The following is a 21,536-nucleotide window of genomic DNA, read 5'->3' on the forward strand; positions in this document are numbered from 1 at the left end:
AGGATGCAAGTGCAGATGCTCTACATCATCAGTTATAGAGTCTATTAAGTAGTAATGATATAGACAACCAGGCCGACCAGCATAGCTAGCACAAGCACGTAGACAAACGAAAGAAACTAAATTTTGACAGTTTTACCGGAAAAACATTGGAGTAAAAGTTTCTTTCCTATCTCGATATCTTTCGCTTTTGAAAATCTATAAGTCAAGCATGACGATCCGCTTTTGACATTTAGTTTTTTGATTCTGTTTTTATTTTTATTATGGCACTTGGCTATAAAACCATGGCCAGTGTCGAGTAAATGGCGGCAAATTAAAAAAATCGATGTATAGCAACCCTGTCTATAGCCGGAATTATAGTTTTGATCTACAAACTACGAATAATAAAGTTCCTTAGTTTTTATTATTCGTATTTCGTAGATCAAAACTATAATTCTGGCTATAGACAAGGTTGCTACACGTCGATTTTTTGAATTTGCCGCCATTTACTCGACACTGGCCATGGTTTTATAGCCGAGGTGCCATAATTTAAAAAAAGAGAACCAAGAAACTAAATGTCAAAAAAAAAATTGCCGTTGCTTTAATGGTTGCTATGGAAAGAGTTTCTTGTCTTTGTCCACTGAAACTCAAGTCGATGGGTGGTACCATGCTCGGGAATAAGATATGTAGACATGGGAAAGAAACTGCCATTACTTTCTTCCGAAGAATCGACTGGGAAACCCCGTGCTAGCTACGCAGCAGTAATAAATGGTAGATTTTAGTAAACGGGGAAAATTATATGAAAGGACTTATTTGAACGCGCTAATCTCAGGAACTACTGATCCAATTTGAAAAATTCTTTCAGTTTTAAATAGCCTATTTAATGAGGAAGGCTATAAGCTATATTTTATCATGCTAAGACTAAAAGGAGCTAAGAAATAGAGGAAAATGTGGAAAAAACGGGGGAAATTATATAAAATTGCTTATTATCTTAAGAACTACAGGAGCAATTTTCATGTTATTTGGCAAACATGAAGAATAGACCACGTGAAGGGACATAGGCTATTTTCGGAGAAAAATTTACGGTTGCGTGAAATTCCTAAATTACGCAAGCGAAACCGCGCGGAACATCTTTATATAATAAAATCGTAGGAAAGTCAATTCTGTACATTGAATATTTTTGTACAATAAATAATACTTGGGATGTGATCTACTATGCTAACGCAGACGAAGTCGCGGGCAACAGCTAGTTAAGTATAGACTAGATGTCCCGCGCGGCTTCGCCCGCGATAATTAGGAATTTTACGTACATTTTCCCATAAAAAATAGCTATACTCCCTTGATCTACTCTATACCTGTGCCAAAATATATTGCCATAAAAATTACTTCAGTAGTTCGTGAGATAAACCCTTTCTTATATTTCCCCCGTTTTTCCCATATTTTCCTGAGTTTCTTTGGTCGTATTAGTCTTAGCGTGATATTATATAGCCTAGCCTTACTCGATAAATGAGCTATCTAACACTGAAATAAGTTTTTAAATCGGACATGTAGTTCCTGAGATTAGCGCGTTCAAGCAAACATACTCTTCAGGTTTAAGTATAGATTTTTTTAAATTATCGCTTGACAAACTCGAGTCTCGATCTAAAATACTAAGTATGATAAGTACCAATAACAGGATCATAATAGGCTCATAATAATGGGACGATGCATGGTATAATATGGTAGTGATGATGATGATGATGAATGTAATTTGCACAGTAGCATATTATGTTTTCCGTTCTTAAAACAACGCCGAAACTCCCAAACTTGTATCTATAAAGAATCAGGAGTTCTCTCAGCACCTTCCGAACCACGGTATACCAGGTATACCTCGGTGCAAAATCTTACTTGTTGGTAGCATATGCTTAGAATACTTCTCACGAAACCGAAGTCACCACATGTTTTCCTATAAATTTTGAGGAGTACCCTCGATTTCTTATGGATCCTTCATCAGATTACCACTTTTGTGAATATAATACTAAATTGAGATGAGTATTATATTCACTTTTGTGAATATAATACTAAATTGAGATGATACCCTATATACCAAAAGAAAAATTTTGAAAATCGGTTAACAAATGGCAGAGTAATCGTTGAACATAAAAAACAGCATACCTTTCGAGAAGATGGCCGGTCTGATACACCGTAAATATTGAAACAAATTATTATTTTTAACAAAAAATTAGAACCGACTTCCAAGGTAAAAACAATAACAATATGAACTAAAAATTATTAAATAACTCTTACTCTATAATAGTGCCTTTTTCAGAATTCGTCTAAATCTCAACTATTTCTGTACATACTACAGTCTTCGTCTCAATCGTGAGTTCAGTCAATGTCAGAATATCTGAAGCTTTTGGGACTGGTACCGACTTCAAAGTAATGAAGACTGTAGTATGTACAGAAATAGTTGAGATTTAGACGAATTCTGAAAAAGGCACTATTACCTTGGAAGTCGGTTTTAATTTTTTGTTAAAAATAATAATTTCACTCTTTTTAGTTATCTACATTCTTTATGCGTAAATAACCACTACGAATGTTAACTATTCACATTATGTTACTGTAAGCGAAATTGTGGTAAATTCTTGCAGTTATCTAAGCGATGCTGCAATTTAAAAACTTTTATCTTTAAAGGTTCAGGAGTTCTGTTCAATGCCTTTGGACCAAGAGACACCTTCGTATGAACTTTCTATTATTCGTAACATATGTTTAATTTACTAGAAACAACATTTTAACCACTATGACTCTTTTGATAAATTTCAAGGATTTCCCTCGATTGCTCATAGATCCCATCATCAGCTCACCACTTTCGTAATTATTATACAAAATCAAGATTATATCCTATACAACAACACAAGAATTTTGAAAATCGGTCCACAAACAGCGAAATAATCATCAAAAACATCTGCTTCGATGCAAAATATCATGAAAAGCATCAATAATTGGGTCATAATGTGATGATCCATGGCATATTTATGATTGGGATGATGATGATCAATTAAATTGATGTGTTGGCTTATGCTTTCAGTTGTTTAAACAACGCCGAAATCCCCGAACCTGTATCTATAAGGATTCTAAAGTTCTGTTGGGTACCTTCGGATCCAGGTTATAACCTAGTGCGAAATCTTCCTTTTTGGTAGCATTTACCTTGAAGCTTCAGAAAAAATTGAAATCACTATACAATTCCATACAAATTTCAAGGAGTCCCCTCGATTCCTCCAGGATCCCATCATCAGATCACCACTTTTGTGAACATGATACCAAATTCAAGTTAAACCCTATATAACACAAAAAGAATTTTGAAAATCGGATCACAAACGGCTGAGTTATCGTTGAACATATAAAAAAAAAAGATACATACAGCCGAACGTATAACCTCCTCCTTTTTGGAAGTCGGTAAAAAATCATGAAAATTGACTTTTATTCTGACTGAAAAGATATTTTGTTTCCAACACTTTGTTTTGCGCTGAGTTTTTTTTTTTTTTGGGGGCGGTACCGGTCCGTCCACGTTCGCGCCCCTGGGCGCCTGGGTACGCCACCCCGCTCTTTACACGGTGTGAGGTACTCAGGTGGCTGAACGCCGGTCCTTCTTTATCTTTCCGTCTTTTTATATTTTACTTTTCCTTGTGGTTTTTGTTATTATTTACCCTGTCTCTCCATCATCTTTTCTACTCTATCTTTCCTATTATGTTTTATGTAACCCTTCTATACAACAGTGTGTGTATGCGTGTATAGGTCTGTGTGTGTTTGATGACGGATGGACCCGTGGGTCCCTAATCCCCGGTTTGTAGTGCCCGGCCTTGGGATGCGTGGTGAGCGGGCGGTCTACGTCACAAGGGCACCGGGGCAGAACCACCCCTAACTGGTCAAGCAAGATGGAGTTACACAATGTAAAAAATAGTCCCCGGGCGGGTTCCGATTCAGTCGGAGAATCCCGCACTCCTGGCTCACCACCAGGAGTCTGGCCCATGTATACGGGGGGTGCCACCATTGTGCGAGAGGAAGAGGGGGCCGTACTGACGGCGAGAGAGGGCGCAACATCGCGCGAAAGTCCGGGGCCGGTGCTCATAACCGCACCGGAAACGGACTTGTCGACCCAAAACAACGATGACGTAAGGCTTACCACAAGGACACCGATTGTAAGGCTCGAAAGGATTGACGACTCAGACTGTTCTCTGAGCACCATGAGAACGGCGGGCAGCTCTCGTGCGTCATCGCACGATAGAGCAGATAATGGTGTTGCAGGGAAACGGAGGCTACCGCACTCCTTGTCCGGCTCCGACGACGGCGGTTCTGAACGGTCCTTCCGTGCGGATAACCGACGTAAGAGAGTCGCCAAGAGAGGCCGAGGACGTCCACCCATGACGGAGGAAAATCTGGGTTTGGCTGCTGCTGAGCAGCAGTTGCTGGAGTTGGAGTATGAGGATCTCCGACTCCAGGCGGAGAAGAAGGTCGCTGACTCATTACTAATAGCGCAGCGGCGGACAGAAAAGGCTGCAGCGGCTCTAGCTGAATGAGTGGCTATCGATAGCCTTCCTAATGCAACCAAATTAAAAGCGATCGGGGAACAGGGCCTCGAATTAATAAAAATGGTCCGAACACACGCATAAAGGGCACGTTTAATAAAGCACTTAAAGAAGGCGAGGCCAAGGTCAAAGAGTCGGTCAGCGGCCTCGTCTCATTAAAGGAGGACACCTTAAGGCTAGAGGCAGAGAATATCCGTCTCAAGGAGGAAGTCTCGCGACTGCGGGAAGAGGTGAGTTGGGTGCAACAGGTGCCATCGAGACCATCTCCATCAGCAAGCGTCACAGAAGCCCAGACATGGCACGGTGACTCCGAAGAGTTGACGCTCTCAGGACTGCGGGCCATGTTTGAAGAGTTCTCCCGCTCCATCATGGAGAGAACCACAAACATGGTCAATGCTCGCATTGAAGGACTCCAAGATCGTCTGCTCCCAGCAAAGCGACTTCGTCCGCCGCTGGCAGCAGACAAGAACAAGAATGTGGATGTCGAAAATAACCTGGATGAGGGTTGGCCCACCCTTCCACAGGCTGGCCCTCCAAAAAGACAGTAAAACCGGCACCGGCGGCGACAGTAAGGGCAGCGGCTGTTCGAAATCCAACGGTGGTTGCTCCTGGAACAGAACAGCCTGAAAAGAATGTGAAGGGAAAGAAACAGAAAAAGGAGAAACGTGCGGAACAACAGCCCGCGCCATCAGCGGCTGCAATACCCGGTCCCTCTGTAGCTACAGAGGACTGGAATGTAGTGGTCAGCAGAAAAGGGAATAGGAAAAGGAAACCGGACGTGACAAACTCGGAAGTGACGGACCCGGATAGGGCAAAGACTGGACCAAAGGGTAGCCCTAAAACTTCCCAGAAGTCCAGAAGAAGAAACCGGAGAAAGAGGAACACAGCTCCTGCTACTGCTGCAGTAGTTATTACGCTGCAGCACGATGCGGTCGAGCGGGGTGCCACCTATGGGGACGTGATTGTCAAAGCCCGTCAAGAAATAAACTTGGCAGAACTGGACTTGGTGGAGGGCGTCCGCGTTAGGCGGGCAGCAACAGGTGCCCAAATTATGGAGCTCCCGCCAAGCACAACTAGCGAGACGGCAGATCGTCTCGGTGATAAGATGAGGACAGTTCTTGCTGGTGTCGCCAGGGTTGCCAGGCCTGTCAGGTGCACGGATATTCGCGTATCCGGCCTTGACGACTCAGTTACTCGAGAGGCAGTTTTGACAGCAGTTGGGACGAAGACGGGTTGCTCCCTGGAACATATAAAAGGGGGTGACGTTTGCCAAGGTCCAGGAGGAACAGGGACCATGTGGGTGAAGTGCCCTGTGGCCGCTGCCAACACCTTGGTGGCCGCAGGTCGCTTGCTCGTTGGTTGGAGCTTGGCACGTGTACAGCCTCTGGAAGCGAGGCCCATGAAGTGCTTCCGCTATCTCGAAATAGGCCACACAGGGCGGCGGTGCACTCGGAGGTGGACAGAAGCGCGCTGTGCTTCCGGTGTGGTCAAACTGGACACAAGTCCTCCTGTACAGCTAAACCCCATTGTGTGGTCTGTGCTACAGCTGGACGGAATGCTAACCACACAGTAGGTGGAAAGAACTGTGCACCTCCAAAGAAGGGGCGCAGTAAAAGGAGACCAAATCTCCCAGCGGCGGGTCGTTCACTACACGGTGAAGCTATGGACATCAATAATGGATAGCGGACCCATAGAAGTGCTGCAGGTGAATTTGAACCACTGTGCTGGCGCCCAGGACCTTCTGTTCCACTCGCTGGTACAGTGGCAGATTGATGTCGCCATAGTAGCGGAGCCCTATTACGTCCCAGCCAGCAACACCTGGGTGGGAGACCTGACGGGCTCCGCTGCTATTCACGGAAATGATAAGGGCCCCCCGCTTGTAATGCGGGAGAGAGGCCGAGGATTCGTGGCAGCTGATCGAGGAGAGTACACTATCTTCAGTGTGTATTTCTCTCCTAACAGAACTCTCGCCGAATTTGTGGCGTTCTTGGACGAGTTGCTGGCGGCAGTTTTAAGAGCGGCCCGAGGCCCGTTCTCGTCGCCGGCGACTTCAATGCCAAGAACCTGACATGGGGCTCTAGAATTACTTACGCCCGAGGAGATGCAGTAATGGAATGGACTGTTCAGACCGGTCTGTCGCTTCTAAACCGCGGAGGCGCACCAACATGCGTTCGGCCGCAGGGAAGCTCAATTGTAGACCTTTCCTTCGCCAGCCCCGCGGTTGGACGACTGGTCCATAATTGGAGGGTGGAGGAGGATGTGGAGACGCTGTCGGATCACCTGTACATCCGATTCAGTGTCTCCCCCTCAAACTCTAACCGAACGGTACCACACCCGCGAGAAAGTAGAACAGAGTTCCCGCGCTGGTCACTGACCAAAATGGATCCGGAGGCGCTTAAGGAGGCCATTGAAGTAGAGGCCTGGACACCTAGGCCTATAACACCTATCGATGTCAACGCCGAGGCTCGCTTGTTTCGAGAGGCGATGACCCGAATTTGTGACGCAGCCATGCCCCGCGTTCGTAGCCCTCACTCAAAGAAGTAGGCCTACTGGTGGACGGAAACGATTGCGGAACTTCGGCGGCAATGTGTTAGGGCGCGCCATCTTTATCAGCGCCAAAGGCGAAGAAGGAACCAAAATGAGACGCTAGAAAGACGCTTCAGAGAGGAATATAGCTCGGCCAAGAGCGCTCTTCACTTGGCGATTAAACAGGCAAAGGAATCTGCCAGAGAAGAAATGCTGGCAGAACTTAACCAGGACCCCTGGGGGCAGATCCAATTCGAAGACGACGTGGAGGGCGTAGGCGCGCTGAGCACGAGTGCCAGCTCCTGCCGTAGATAGGACTCGGGTAACGGGCTGGGGAACCCGCTGCCTATTGCACGAGTCCTTCCGGACGTAGAGCGCCCGGTGCCTTGGGCAGCTCTCCCGGAGTAGGCGGCAGCAAACTGCCGCGCGCAGTATCTGCGCGAAAGCAGACGCCGCTAACTGGGCCGCTGCAGTTTTCGCCTTAGGCGGGTCCAGCGGCTCAGCGCCAAGCGGAGGAGAAGGCACGGACGGGTTTTAGTGGGTAGAGCTGCGGTCAATTTACCACCTTGCCGACCGCAGAGAGCCCCACATATCCGCGGCTGGATTTCCCCGTCCCCCGCGGAATGCGTAGGAGCATTTCCCGTCCTTAAAAAAAAAAAAGGTAACTCGTTTTTAATTGCCACTTGTGACGTTTATTTTATCTTTTAGGGGGGGGGGGCGCAGCTGCCACCCATGCCCCTACCTGGGTACGCCCATGAATACACAAACATACACATAGGCAGACAGAGAGACACATTAATTAAACTTATAACACCTTTCCATTTGTAGTTAGTGCGTTACAATTATCTTTGCACCAAAAGCTTTAATTGAGCTTTCACCCTTTCCTACATTATACCGAAAATTGCCCATATTATACCGATTTTGCACCTTTATTGATTTTTTAACGTTGTTCGTGGCGGCCGAAAAGGAAGATCTTCCGACCGAGCGAGATAGCATGCTCGGTCAGGCCGAAGCCCACTGACGTCATTTCAGACGTTGTATATATCTTGCCGTTCTCCGAAACTTCGATAGCGCGATGCAGGAATGTTAGGCGAATTGTGGGTACCGCCACATCACTCCCCCCCGAAGACCTGTGGTATTCTTCGATGCGCTTGTGTTGTCAGGTGTGGGCCGAAGCTACGCGTGCAATGACCAGGAGAGGGACCCCGTGCTCTGCTTGCTGACCGGTCGTTGTAGCCTATGGCTGCCCCGTTCTAGCCAGACGCGGGTTCGACCGGCGCGGACCTCCAACGCGGCTTATGGTCGAGGCGACCCGGTTATGCTTGATGTCTGCTGACGTGGTGCGGAGGGGCGGGGAGTGTTGATGATGATTGATGTCCAGAAGGATGCGTGTTCTTGTCGGTAGTCACCAATTTAACGTTGTTCGTGGCGGCCGAAAAGGAAGATCTTCCGACCGAGCGAGATAGCATGCTCGGTCAGGCCGAAGCCCACTGACGTCATTTCAGACGTTGTATATATCTTGCCGTTCTCCGAAACTTCGATAGCGCGATGCAGGAATGTTAGGCGAATTGTGGGTACCGCCACAATTTAAATACTAATAATATTGAAATCTTTAAATTGTTACAACAAGTGACGCACTTAACTCTAGAGGGTAAATAGTTCAAGGCTATGGTGCTTGTACCAGGGTAACAGTATAGTATACATAATATACAGTAAACCGCCTTTACACTTGACCGCCAGAATCACACGCAATAGGGCCCTAATTCACTGGCAATATATCCGAAAGTAATCAAAAAATTGTGCGTAGTTTAGTTAATAATATTATATTTCTGTCATAATATATAATAATAGCTCCCACACCGGTTTCGGTGACGGTGGCCGGTTTCATTGAAACCAGGCCAGCTAGGCAGGAGTAATTTTATAGTGCCCAAGTGTGTGCGCAGTATACAAGAGCACTCTCTATTCCTATACTCTCATAATCCCAGTGGCGACACGACCGGCGAGGGACCAGGCGCAGGACCGATTTTTTACATGCCAATCCGACGCATGGATCATCTTACTTGTCAGACAATCAGGTGATCAGCCTGCAATGTCCTAACCAAACTTGGAAATAACAATATGTTTCCAACGCGGGAATCGAACCCACGACATCCGAGTCAAGAGCCGCGCTCTATACCACTAGACCACGGAGGCGTTCAAATATAATATATGTATATTGTATAACGTGACGTGAACGTAATTTTAATTGAGTAATTCAAAATTGGAATAGGCAGCTCAACACTTCGGGCAGCAAGTATCTGCTGAAAGTTAGGCTTTAAGATCAATTAAAAACGAAACCTATTGAGTTGTCTCGTCGCGTTGCAATGTGAACCCTTACGACTGTTTTGTTGTATGTGAGCACAAAAACTTAATACCAAAACAATGGAGTAAGACACTGAGCGCCGAAACATTTGTGCTAAAGTCCAAATCGAATCGAGGCACAAAACTTCATATGAAATGCTTAGAAATGTTGTCATTTTTATTTTATTTTTCCGTTTATTTTAATTATAGTAAAAGGGAGTTTTCAAGGACATAATATAGTAACGCTACTGTATGTACACTCTACAATGTGGTACTAGCGATATAATCGCCGCCCGCCGCGAACTCCCATGAATCATGTGTCCCTAGCACTAATATTTATTACTAATTGACTACTTTCACTGGTTTTAATTATTTGGATCGGATTAATTTTGACTTGAGTTTGTTGGAAAACATAGCTTGTGTAGCCATGCTTCGGCACGAATGGGTCGGCTCGACTGGAGAAATACCACGTTCTCACAGAAAGCCGGCGTGAAACAGCGCTTGCACTGTGTTTTGCCGAGTGAGTGAGTTTACCGGAGGCCCAATCCCCTACCCTATTCCCTTCCCTACCCTCTCCTAAAAGGTCCCTAGTCCCTCTTAAAAGGCCGGCAACGCACCTGCAGCTCTACTGATGCTGCGAGTGTCCATGGGCGACGGCAGTTGCTTTCCATCAGGTGACCCGCTTGCTCGTTTGCCCCCTTATTAGGTATATTTAAAAAAAAAAAAAAAATAATTTGGCCAGAGTCTACAATGAGCATACACTTTTGTCCATCATTGCTAAGTTAGAAAAGTGGCTTGACAAACAACACATTGTGCGACTATAAATTCTGTAATATTATAATATGGCTTATTTTAGTCTCACGCTGACCGGACGCGTAGCGCGTAGCGTCAGCGCTGATGGCCCGCCACCTGAGATGTATGAAATCTCGTGGCGTGAGTGGCGATGCGCGGCGCGGCATAAATTTGTATGGATTTGACAGATTTCAATTGCGTGAGACGTCTTGCGAATCTGTCAAAAATCCATATAAATTTAGAAATGCATCTACGCGTCGCGTTGCGGTCTGAATCAACCTTAAAGCGGGCTCCACATTTGCGGCGTGGAAGTTGAAGTCACTGTTGCAGTGCTGCGTTCGCGTTCGCGCTTCGCGGGCTTTCCCCGTCCGGTGTCGGTTTTTTGGCCCGCGACAAAGGGCTCGCGAAGCGCGAACGCGTACATCATCCACACTCTCTTTTATTCGCTGTCGCACACAATGTCAGAGCAGCAGCAACAGTGACTTCAACGTCCATTTCTTAAATGCGCGAACGTAAATACGAAGATTGCGAGTGTAGAGGGCCGTATTTGTTCGCGTCGTGTTCATGGCGCGTAGCATCCGTGAATCGCGGCCGCGATTCGCGCCGCGAGTATGGAGCCCGCATAAGACATAAGTTACAAAGGTTACACGGTGAGTCTGGAATCAGTCTAATCCAGACTGACGGGAGAATTATCGTGTGATGATGATGATGATCGTGAATGATGATGAACTGAACTGACGCCAGCCTGACCGTGTAACTAGCGTTTTCGTACAATGCGTAGCGGTTTGCGCTGATATTTAAATTTTGATGTCGGCGCCGACGCTCAGCGTGACAGTAAAATCAGCCGATATAATATTCAATAAACACTTTTCATGCACTTTATGTTAGATTTCTTACAAAATTTATTATTTTACACAACCGATTTCGACAAACACCTGATGATGTTTTTGTAAATTAAAAAAGTGTATGATAATAATTATTGAATTGAACATGAATTTCCACCAAGAAGTTACAGTACATTGAATATCATATTAGCCAATATTCACATTTTATTAGTAACAGGGTCAGCATTTCATGAAACAAGTACGCGAATAAAATATTTGCATAAATTGATGGCACTTCAATTTTTCCAACCAACTTCGATTGGTGCTCGAGTGTTACAAACGAATGAGTTTTGTACTTGATTAGTGATAAGTGGAATACAAATGAATTTTAACATAAAGATGAAAGGTTTTTAAAACCGATTATAATATAATCGGTATAATAGCTTTTAGCGATGGACATAACCGGCCAAGTCCGAGTAGACGAAATGGCAAAAAAGTTAAAAGTTTTTTTTACTTAAATTTCTATTTTTTAGTGGCCCCGGGGGTCACATTACATGAGTGTTTCATGACGTAGAAGACGTAACCTCGATGGATAAGGCGCTGGTGGGAATGTCGTTTGACGCCAGAGAGACACTACAATATCCAGCAGCAGCTCTGAAACTCTGACGAAGACGCTGTAAATACATACCTAATTATTATGATGACTCATATACAAATATGGTTCCTGAAAACGCGGACGTGCCGTGTATGTTCTGCGACACAAATTATTCCAATGACAGAGCTGACAGCCATGGGTGCAGTATAATTTTTTTGACTTATGGGCTATGTAGCCTGTGGAGTGTGGAGGCTCCGAAGGTGACTATTACATTTGTAATTTTTGCCGTTAAGTTTCACTTGTGCAATACATTTAATGTTAACCCTACGGGAGGTCACGTTACCATCACTTGATCTTAAAATACCAAATGTGATTGATTAAGAATAATTAAAACTTTCGATTATCCTGCACGTGTTTTATTTATTCCCTTCAGACATGTTTAAATAAATGAATAAGAAGTCCCATATATAATGTATTTTTTAGGTTTCTAACTCGTTTTTATTTAATAATGCTGGATAAACAAAGTGGGGGGGCCACATTACCACTTTCTGCTATACTTCTATAAACCGCGATCGACAATAAAGTTACAGATGCTCCTAGTCTAAATTGGATATATCGTATTTTGCATACTCGATTAGAACTGAGTATGCATGAGTACTGAGTATGCAGCCATAAGGCATAAACCATCCATTGATGGCTCATGGCCTATTCTACCATTGTAGTATATTTAGTGAGGGAAATACGTATAAAATGACATGTATGGACAAAATGAAATAGTGCCCTTATTTCAAAATTGGGGGGTTTTAGTCTTTAGATACGTTACCGCGATTGTATCACGTGACGCAAGTCATAATATTAACAACCCTATGCCATTCTAACAGTTGCGCCGCAGTAAGCAGATCAAACGTTTCTTGCTTTCAAATCAGATGGTTTTCTCCTGTTCTCTGGCGAGTTATTTGCTGTCATTTGTTATTATTTGTATTAAAATCGATTAACTATGCTAATAGCCAGTGATTTCTATGAACTTTATTACAATCATTAGTTATTTGATGGAATTTTGATATTAATTATTTGTTTTTGGTTACATTGTCATTTTGTCCGTGTTTCCCCTATATATTACATTTCCACAATTGTTTATACAAACAACATAATACAGGTAACATTTCATATAGTTACACAAAGTTTTTCTTGGCAGTGGCTCCGACTTGAAAAAACAGAAACGACAGTTTAATACAGTTGAGAAGTTGCCAGCTACCTGATACTGAAACTTTTACTTTTCCGAACTTTGTACGCTTAAGGATGGCTTTTTAAGGGTGGGTTGCACCAACTTACTTTAACTCTAGATAACTTTAACAAAATGTCAAATGAACTGTCAAATCTCTTGTTAAAATCAATAATGGACGCCATATTTGACGATAACCAACCTTAACTATAACAACACCTCTGGTGCAACCCACCCTAATGCTAAGTACTGACATACGGTTTTGCTCGATAGTTTTACTCTAAATCGAGTAATAACACCGTGTGAACCGCAAAACTGACAGCTCGAAGGCTCGCTTCGAGCCAGCTCGATAGAATTAAATATGTCAAATATGTCATTTCCTTCGATTTGGAGTAAAACTATGGAGCAAAACCGTATGTGAGTACTTAGCATATGACGGTAAAATTACTATATAATTTGTATTAGAGTCGACGCCCCCACCGAATAATCGGACAATCGTAAAAATGAAAATGTTCAGGAGAGCCGAAAAACTGATTTTTGTTAATAACTCCGTCAAAAAAAAGCATCAATTACTTTTTATATCTCAAATGAAAGCTAATTTTTTTGCCTATCTTGTTATCTTAACAATATTTACTTACCACCGAAGGTTTTTTTAAAATAAAGCAAAACGCAACTTATCGTCCTGGAGTAGGTCAAGCTCTGATCATTATTGTCCATTGCATGATTATTCGGGTAATTTTCGTTTCGACTGCAATAAAATGCACATATAATATCTCATTGCAATATTATTCGGGGAAATTGTTTGAGATAAGAATATTGGTATATAACCTATTACTTTACTATTCGGTGATTAAAAAATATTGTACACTTTATAATTATAGTCATTGTCGTTAATTCCAATGATTTTCTACTATAGGTAAAATAATAATAATATGTATTTTTGTTTTAATACATTCATTATTTGATGACATAAATGACATTCTTGCAATCGAAACAGCTCTAGGTTCAAAAAATACACTCTGGAGACTGGCTCTATCATTTTAATGGTACTTTATCATTTTAATAGTACTTATAATCATTGCAGTTAATTAAAATGTTAATCATAACCCTCATCGCCACCAGAGTTGGTGTCATAATAATCAATATCATATTATGTTCTAATAAAATGAATGACAATGGCATAAAATTGCTTTAGACAGTCTTCCGAGAGCAACGTAGGCCTTTCTTATATTACGGTGCTTTAATCGCCGACTTCTGTCTACATCGTAATACAGTTCAATGTAATCAGGATCAAAACTATGTTAAAAACTTCTCAAGTTACAATACAATACAATATTCACACAACACGCTATAACAGCACATCTTATAGTAGCCAGCAATCGCAATCCTAATTAAATACTGAATTGGGTCCCATTAGGATCTGCAGGACAACTTCCACGAATAATGTTTGACTGTCTGACAGCTGTTTGCAGGCGTAAAACTGTAACAAGTGCTGTCGTGACAGTTTTAAGCACTTGTTAGGAGTCTTTACAAAAGAAGAAAATACCTAAATACGTTCTCGTTAATTTGTAACAGATCTCGCTGCTTATCGGTCACGATTAATTTATTTTGTAGCAAGTATTGCCCATACATCCTTGTTTGTGAGAAAACTCGCATGTGGATTACAAAAATCAAAACAGATTATGATTATATATTATCCTGAAAACTGAAGAAGACGGATTCCTGCAATAACCGTAAAGTATAAAATAGAAAAATGAGCAATGTACATAATTTAACGAATGGTAGGAAGGACTTTACCACTTGATGTTTTACAAAACGACCGCTGGTCGTTTTTACGTCTATGACGGCTTAAGACACCCAAAAAACTAGCCAGGGACAGTCAATCTTATGTTTTTTAATGAAGAAAGTCAAAGAAAATAAAGACTATTCGTGACTCTTGGGTAACTCTTGGTAAAGGTGCACCGAAGATGCCCTCTATAGGTTAGTGAACCACATCAGAAAAAAGAGAGAGAAGGAGAACATTTCTGTTGTGGTATCGCTGGACGCAGAGGGGTCCTTCGACATTGCTTGGTGGCCAGCTGTAAAGGTTCGATTAGCTGAAGTTAGGTGTCTGGGGAACCTGAGGCGAGTGATCAGCGGCTACCTGAGTGGAAGGAGTGTGAAAGTGAGATGTGCAGGAGTGGAAGTGTGCAGTAGGCAGCAATTTATTTACCCGAATAATCATGCAATAGTCGTTTATCGTCAAATCGTTTTGACATATTTTTTCGCAATAGCCTATTGCCCAGTTTTTGGTGTAGAACACAATTTTAAATATTGTTATGGAATAAACACATATTTTTTTATATATTCGTAAATATCCACAGAAAAAATCTGAAAAAAATTCACATGATGTAGTTTGACTTCTAGATGCCAAAAATCGCATAATAGCAAAAACCCCACAATAGTACATTGTCTGATTATTCGGTGGGGGCGTCGATGTATGTACAAAGAGGTGTTTATTGCTAAACTCCTCCGGGGCTGGACCGATTTTGTTACAATTTTGTACCCTCAGATTTGCTTGTAGATCTCAGAATCGATCAAAATCTATTTTTCATTTGCGAAATAATGGTTCAGACCAAACAGCATATAATTCTGAAATGCGCTATCAAAAGTTTGAATTTCTGAAAGTGTCGTTAAGATTGAAATGACAACTTAGATTCGCTCTGTCAGAAATGTTTCTTTGAGAAAAAAAAATACACCTTTTTTTTTTTTTAGCTTTGTCCACACTGTGCCTTTTTCTGTTCGTCAAGGGCATGCGTTATAAGCGCAGGCAACAGCGAACGTGAGGCATGCCCGTGACGGATGCCCGTATCTAAAACTTTCGCTTTGTTATTAAAAATGACAGTTGGCGTTGCGTTCTTTGACGCATTTAAATACTGAATGCGCCAAAACCAAAGTTGAATGAAAGAAGATGATGAAAATTGAAGACGAAAGCGCATAGTGTGGACATAGCTTATGAGCGATGTCTACGCTCTACAATCTACATCATCCTTTTTCAAAAAGGTCCGCAAAAGCCTCGTAGAGGTTCCGCGAGTTGTTCGTATTAATTTTTATAGAAATGTCATTAGACCACCAACATGGAGACAATTCATGGAAAGAAAGAATATTCTTTTTTGGGGGGGTTTGTCAAAAATGACACTTTTGAAAACGGTTCCGCCACCAAAAATGTTTGAGAACCGCTGCTCCACATAAATGGCGTTATATGCTCACAAGCTCGACGGACTCTCTGCCTCTGTTATTTGTTAAGACATAACACCCTTAATGAACTTCACGTATGATTCATAAAAACGCAGTAAATCATCGCGCGACTGCGGACAGGCGAGTGGCTGTATTTCACGGCGATGTTTATTGTTTCACTGTAAAATGTTTACGAGCCGGTCCGGAGATATATCGGACGCAAACAGACATTTATGTTTGACACATTTAGGACGGCAGCCTCCGTAAACAGGTGAAAGCGACACAAGTCACGATATTCTTTCTCTCCTGATTAATTTCGTTGCGGTTCCCAAGACAGATTTAGGAAAAAAATAAAAAAAAACGATACAGGAGATACAGTGGTGGGAATGTGTGGTGGGCCAACGCCTGTTAAAAAAGACAGCTTTAAGATGTCCCTCGGGCTCCCTGATATCAAATTAAAGGGTTCTCGTGGTTGGATACCGCTGTCGATCCTGGCGACATAGGAGATACAGTGGTGGGAATGTGTGACAAAGTGACAAAGCCTGTTTAAAAAAGTAAGTCAGGGTAGGTACGTATTTTCAACAAAACATTGATGATTGAGCGCGTAGGCAAAATAATTGTGACTTTAATTTTGACTAGGCGCTAAATCGTTTTTTTTATAGTAAAGTATAATGTCTAGGTCCTATCACCGGATGTGAAGAGGTAACAGATAGACAGACACACTTTCACATTATAATATTGGTATAGATAGAATTCAGGTAGATAAAGAAAAATACCTGGCTTAGCTTCAAAGTCCGTTATAACGTCTTATAGTCCCTCTTACATTTTCACAAATCTATATCTACGTATTACAATCTAAAGTACCTATAACCTATTGATATCAAAAGCACTTAAATGCTTTTTAATTTAGAAGAAAGCCTTATTAAGAGCTCACCTGACTCTAAAAATCAAACATCGTCCTTCTCTCTTCACACTCACGCCCGTCTTTCATATGCTAGGTGAAAAAGGACGGCGCGGAATCATCGCCGAGTTAGTTTCACTTGAATAAAAGACGAACTATAATGATTATGAAAAAAGTGTTTTGAGCAAATTTAGGTTTTATCAATACCTTTTTAGATATTAAAAAATATTAAAGAAAAGACAGCAAACTTCGAAGATCCAAGCAAAAATGTGTCTAAAACAAGGTTTTTTGTAAAAAAGAAACTATCGAGCATTTTTTGAGTAATCGTGTTTTCGTCTTGAGCATTTAATCTTTATGAACTGAAGTTACTTGTGTCAAAAAATCAGTTTTCTAGACCTTACAGATTTTGAGATCTAGGTTAAAGTATGTAGTCAAGTTAGGGTCATATGGGCTCTTAAGCTTATTTACATTAAGACCAATATGTCAGAGCTGGATCTACGTTTTCTACATAGTACTGTGACACCCTTTCCACATAAACCTCTGAGCGCATAACCTGTGTTTCTGTGTAATTACTTGTATAATTTAATCAGATTAACTTAAGATGACTTGTACGGTTTCCCTGTAACTCTTACGCCTACGGTGTTGTTATGATGGTATATTTACAACATATTAATGTATTTAATTTGATAGGAATTTGAATAAAGTTAAAAAGATTGGGAATCTAATTAAATTTCGACGACCTCTGTGGCTTAGTGGTGAGCGCGTTGGTAGCTCAAGCCGGGGGTCGCGGGTTCGAATCCCGCCGACGGAACAAAAAGTTTTTCAAAGTTCCTGGGTCATGGATGTGTATTAAATATGTGTATCATATAATAAAAAATCTTAAATATATGTATAGTATAAAAAGTATTAAATATATATCCGTTGTCTGGTACCTGTAACACAAGTCCTTCAGGTACTTACCACGGGGCCAGACTGACGTGGTGTGAAGCGTCGATAGATATTTATTCGTGTAGCAACTTGAGCGTCATGGAGACCTAGTAGGTTTTTTACATCAGGTAAAACTGATAAAAAAATAATAAAAGCGTTTTTTATTTAAGCGGTGGGTTCAGAAACTGCAGCCATTTTAAAGTTATGAAAAACAAAATATATTCAGAAAATTGCTTATTTAGGTAAATTATAACAAGATTTTAAACAATAACGACTAAATCATTTAGTTTAGTGCAACATAAATATCTGCAAAGCTTAGTTAGGAAAATATGAATCTTTATTTTTTTTATATTTTAAAATGTCCCTACAGGCTTACCTAACCTTTGAATCGTCAGTGCTTTATATGGAAGCTTCTTTGGGGTAAACTAAACATCCCCTATCTTGATCTGACAGATCCGATGACATTTTAATACTCGAAAATAACTATTTTTTAACCCACCATGACGTGAGAAATCTGATTTCTATACCATGTTAACTAGACACATATTGTCAGAAGCCTATACAAGCTAAATCTGATACGCTCGAGCTTGTCGCGAAATCCCCTCTTCCCCTCCCTAACCTTCTGATTAAGATAAAGCTATACGAAAGAACATTTTGAATTTTTTAATAAGCGCACAACTCGAGTGCATTTTGCGTTCAAGATGCTGAGCAAATGAACGAATGTGAGCTGTTTAAAAAAATGTTAAAAATGAAAACGTTTTAATATTATGCTTTTCACGCAAAAGACAGCACCAGCATAGGCAGTAAACACTTTTGTTCAACCTTTGACAACGTTTCTATCAATATTCTGATGACATATTGTGTCGGATTTTGTTCGGATTACTTACTGTATAAGCTGGTCACTCTGTTCCGACCTTTGCGTAATATTCCTATTGTCTTCCTGAATTATTTTTCTCATTAATAATAAGAAAATACAGACCATAAAGTTAATATACCTAGCGGAATAGAGCAACAATTGGTTTCATCTGTGTGTAAAAATATGTGTACGTATACACTTACACAAGCATGATTGAACATGATTTCTATGAGATTAAATTGTGAACGTGCGCCACGTGCCGACTGGACGTCAAAAAAAAGAGTGCTGCTCTCATGTATCATACGTCTCTTGTTACCACGCAGTGTTACTGATATTGACATCTCTCTTCCTCAGGCCTTTGTTTCTCTATTCCGCTAGGTATATTAACTTTATGATACAGACGGACATGTTATAAACATACGACGTCGATGATGTCGGGTCATTCACCGAAGCTCTCAATCAAATGGCTAGCCTAGATCTGCTAAAATTAGATCGCCAGAAATATAGGCAGTGTCGTCCAAGCTAGTTTACTAGGGCAAGTTTTTGTGGAAATTTATTAATAGGTTTAAGAAGATAAAAGTAGTTTTTGAGATATTTCCTTACGCAGTAGGTAAAAAACACTAAACAAAACGAGGGGTATATTTTTTGTGTATTTACGTTCGCATATTATATGGTATACTATAAAAGGCTATAATAAATAGCCTTAAATAACTTACATTCGCCGGGATGGCTGTTCTTCTAGTGGTAGGCAACATTTTACTAATGTTGCCTACCGCTAGAATTTTATTAATGTTGTCGTCGCGATAGTTGCTCTCGATAAGGAGGCGCGGTGCTGCGAAGAAACGCAGACTTTTTCAGTCCATTTTTTTTTATAAAATTAGGGGGCTAACGAGCAAAGGGGTCACCATATGGAAATCAACTACCGTCGCCCATGGATACTCGCAACATCAGAACAGTTGCGAACTCCGATAAAACTATTTGACTTTAAATGATATTAAATATCCCAATATCATTGCGATTCTAAACAATCCCACAAATCCCATAATCCCAATACCACAATATCGGGTGTTAATCCCGGCGCTGGAGAGCCGCCAGCACAACAAGTGCTGTCAAATTGTTACCTGTTTTGGTTGAATGTTTTATTCATAATGCGGCTTAACCTAATATAGTTACGAATATATGAGCCAAAGAAGAAATTTCAATGTTATGAATTCATCTTATGTCACAGAATACATATTAGTACAAATACTTATTGTGTAAAATTCTCGTGTCGCGATGTTAAGATCGACAGGTCTTATTATGTCCAATTTGATAGAATCATTTTGAAGGAAATTCCTCAACAACTTCTTTCAATTCACCTTAAATTTACTTTTTAGCAGAATGTCATTCAAAAGCAAACTGTCAAAATTTACCATTCGTATATTTTCATCTGATACGTGGCCGTTTTGGACTACCTGGACACCACATTTAGGCTTATCATGGCCCCCATAGAAAGGTTTATTCTGACGGTAAAGTAAAAGTGATGGATTAACAAAGGAAATCTGTCAGTGACTCCGCAAAAAGTCAGCGTTTCTATTCTTTCGCATTTCTACTCAGGCCATGCTAAACCTGCTGTAATGTACATTTTTACGAAAGTTTTTCCACCTGTTTACAAATAAAACTCACGTTGTTTCTTATACGATTGTGGCTTTTTCTTTTGCGTTTTACTTTTACTATTTTCGTGGCGTACGGCACAGACCTATAAATCTCTGCCTCCATTTTAATTGTCAAGTTACCTTGTACTAACACAAATATTTTTATATTTAGCACACGTCCTTGGTCTCCCAGCAACATTAGTATTTCTAAACATAGCGTGAAAGTTGTAAAGGTTTAATTTATAGACAAGGTTATCAAAATATATTTAATTACGTAGTTTCTTTAACTTTTATTTTGTTAATCTGGACTTGGACTTGAAAAATAATGATGTTTATAAGCAAACATAAATACGGAATTTGAAAACAGAGCAAATTTTTATTTTATTTTATTTTATGGAATTCGGAAAACTTACGGCTAAACACAAGAACAAGTACAAATGACATACACAGGAAGGCCAATTACAAGTTTTCACAGATAAACAGAAGAGAAAAATAAAGACTTGGACACAAAGGAGTCAGTGGTATAAAATGGACTATGGCAAAAAGAGTACATTGCTATACAAATGATGTAGGATATAATTAATTATTCTTAGGGAGATCAAAGAGTCTGCAGCGCATATACAAACGGCCGCGCCATGCAGATTGTATGTGCGCCGCAGACTCTATCACACTGTAAAAAGTGTGCCGTCTGCGATCTCCCTTAAGGTGTAATTTTTTTTTTAACAATAGAGTTCTTCATTTTACAAACACTGGTATTGAACAGATCTAGGTCCTCGTCATATGCAATTTGAAGCTCATCATTTTTAGATTTAAAAGGAAAAATGTATTTTTAATGTAATTTCTTGTAATCGGTGTCGGCGTCTGAGACTATTTGCTTATAAAATAAAAATAAATAAAAATAAGATAAAATATCTTTTTATTCAAAATGGGTAGGTATCATGATACACTTTTTGAAAGTCGAACGAAGAAACTACGTTGCCTACCCGGTGGTAGGCAACGTAGTTTCTTCGTTGAAGAACCGGTGTTCGGGAACTACCCCGCCGAGAAAAACCGGCGTAAGAAACTCGCACGGGGTCATCTTTCACTAAAAAAATGAAAAATTACAATGTTATGGCTTACATCTATGTAACAAAAATAAAAGAAAAGTAACCTGCATGGAGCC

General features: G+C 41.0%; 1 protein-coding gene across 3 annotated transcripts in view; it reads right to left on the reverse strand.

Moving 5' to 3' along the window:
* Nucleotides 1-21,536, reverse strand: part of LOC121736606 (potassium voltage-gated channel protein Shal) — an 80,815-nt gene that overhangs the window by 23,972 nt on the left and 35,307 nt on the right. The gene's annotated exons all lie outside the window — the stretch shown is intronic.

This window comes from Aricia agestis, chromosome 19, assembly GCF_905147365.1.
Source record: "Aricia agestis chromosome 19, ilAriAges1.1, whole genome shotgun sequence".
NCBI lineage: Eukaryota > Metazoa > Arthropoda > Insecta > Lepidoptera > Lycaenidae > Aricia > Aricia agestis.